This window comes from Prunus avium, unplaced genomic scaffold, assembly GCF_965620075.1.
Source record: "Prunus avium unplaced genomic scaffold, drPruAviu1.hap1.1 HAP1_SCAFFOLD_38, whole genome shotgun sequence".
Lineage (NCBI taxonomy): Eukaryota > Viridiplantae > Streptophyta > Magnoliopsida > Rosales > Rosaceae > Prunus > Prunus avium.
Window position 1 is genome coordinate 232,501 of NW_028276896.1, and position 2,500 is coordinate 235,000.

Genomic DNA, 2,500 nt, shown 5'->3' on the forward strand with positions numbered 1-2,500 from the left:
GACATTCCCTCGCATGCAAAAGATTGTCGATGCGAAAGATTATCTATGCCAACCCCGGGAAGCACACCATTCACACACTCCCGACCGGTGTGGTGTGGCGGTGATTGGATAGTTACGGATTGAGCACTTGCCAAGGATCAAAATGTGTCATTTAGAAGAAACATTTTCAAAAAGTTTTTAAAATCTTGTGGGTTTGCAACTCATAAGAGCGTCACTTTCAACGTCCCCGGTATTGGATTGAGTTTCTAAAAACAACCGTGCACACCGAGGTTAAACTTTACCGGCTCCACTCCGACTCGCCGCTCGCCCACAATTTGTTTGCAACGAAACATTTGTTTTTAATTTTGTTGGTTTGAAATTGTTTTGAAAAGGTTCTTTAAATCTAGTGGGTTTGCAACTCATAAGAGCGTCACTTTCAACGTCCCCGGCATTGGATTGAGTTTCTAAAAACAACCGTGCACACCGAGGTTAAACTTTACCGGCTCCACTCCGACTCGCCGCTCGCCCACTAGTCCGAAGGCAACAAAACATTTGTTTTTCATTTTGATGAAAATTTCTGTTTTTAAATCTTGTTGGTTTGAAATTGTTTTGAAAAGGTTCTTTAAATCTTGCGGGTTTGCAACTCATAAGAGCGTCACTTTCAACGTCCCCGGCATTGGATTGAGTTTCTAAAAACAACCGTGCACACCGAGGTTAAACTTTACCGGCTCCACTCCGACTCGCCGCTCGCCCACAAATCCGAAGGCAACAAAACATTTGTTTTTAATTTTGATGAAATTTTTTGAAAACATTGGCTTGGCAAGCCCCAATCCGCGACTATCCACCCACCGCCACCCCACACGGGTGGTTGTTGTTGCGAAATGAGGTTGTGGTCGACATGCCCGTGCATTTGAGAAGGAGTTCCTAGCACTCCATGCTCTCCCATGCCAAAAAATAGCCTAGACAACCCCATTTCGCAACTTTCCACGCCTTTTTTTTCCTCCCTCACCCATGGCGGCGGCGTGGTGGCGGCGGCCGGATTCCGGCCACCACCGCCATGGGTGGCAGCCCCCCGACCCCGACACCAAACCCATAATACCGAGGCAACATATCGAGGCAACATGACATGGGTGTGGCGTGGGGGAAGGGGGCTGCAGCTAGGAAGGCATGGGCTGCCATGCATATGCAGGCAACACACACCCCCCTATATAGCATTTTATGCATTTAGCCCTTTGACAGGAAGAGACATCACCTATGCGCGAGGAGTCATAATGGGCTCTAAATAATTCAATACAAGGTATTTGGACGTGATTTTTTGCAGGGATACTAAGAAACATGCAATCTATGATGGGAAAAAGTTTCATAAATTTTTGAAGTCGGGAAGTATTTTTTATTAGTTTTAGAAGTCGTAAAATTGAAAAAATCATTAAAACAAATCCGGGAGGAATTTTTTAGTTTTGTAAGTTGGAGAAGGTCCTAAAAATCATAGACTACTTATGGGGAGCTTATTGTGCGAGGAAATTTCAATAAAAACGGGGTTTGACAAGATTTGAAAAATTCTGTCGACATTTGAAAAAACCTGGAACCATGCTGCCGGCATGCTGCGCACATGCTGCGCGCATGCTGCGCGCAGACTGCGCGCATGCCATGGCAGGACAAGTTTTGCTAGCCTCACTGTCTACAGATGCGCAAGCTGCGCGCACGCTGCGCACAGGCTGCGCGCATGCTGCGCACAGACTGCGCGCACGCTGCGCGCATGCCATGGCAGGACAAGTTTCGCTAGCCTCACTGTCGACAGATGCGCAAGCTGCGCGCAAGCTCCGCGCACGCTGCGCACAGCCTGTGCGCATGTTGTGCGCATGCTGCGCGCAGGCTGCGCGCAGGCGCCGCGCATGCCATGGCAGGACAAGTTTCGCTAGCCTCACTGTCGACAGATGCGCAAGCTGCGTGCACGCTGCGCACAGGCTGCGCACAGCGCATGCCATGGCAGGACAAGTTCGCTAGCCTCACTGTCGACAGATGCGCAAGCTGCGCGCACAGGCTGCGCGCACGCCATGGCAGGACAAGTTTCGCTAGCCTCACTGTCGACAGAATCAGCACGCTGCGCGCAAGCTGCGCGCACGCTGCCGGCATGGTGCGCGCACGCTGCCGGCATGGTGCGCGCACGCTGCCGGCATGGTGCGCGCACGCTGCCGGCATGCTGTGCGCACGCTGCGCGCGCGCATGGCAGGACAAGTTTCGAAAATTTCTGTCGACAGTCTCAGCAGCGCGCACGCTGCCGACATGCTGTGCGCACGCTGCGCACAGGCTGCCGGCATGCTGCGCGCAGCCCATGGCAGGACAAGGTCCGAAAAATTCTGTCGACATTTTTACGCCGTGGTAGGCTTCCGCTTCGCGTCACTTTGTCGACATTCAAGCCTACCATTTGTATTGAATTTTTCAAACCTTGTCAAACCCCATTATTCAAATGTCGAAAAATTTTGTCGACATTTTTACGCCATGATAGGCTTCCGCTTCGCGT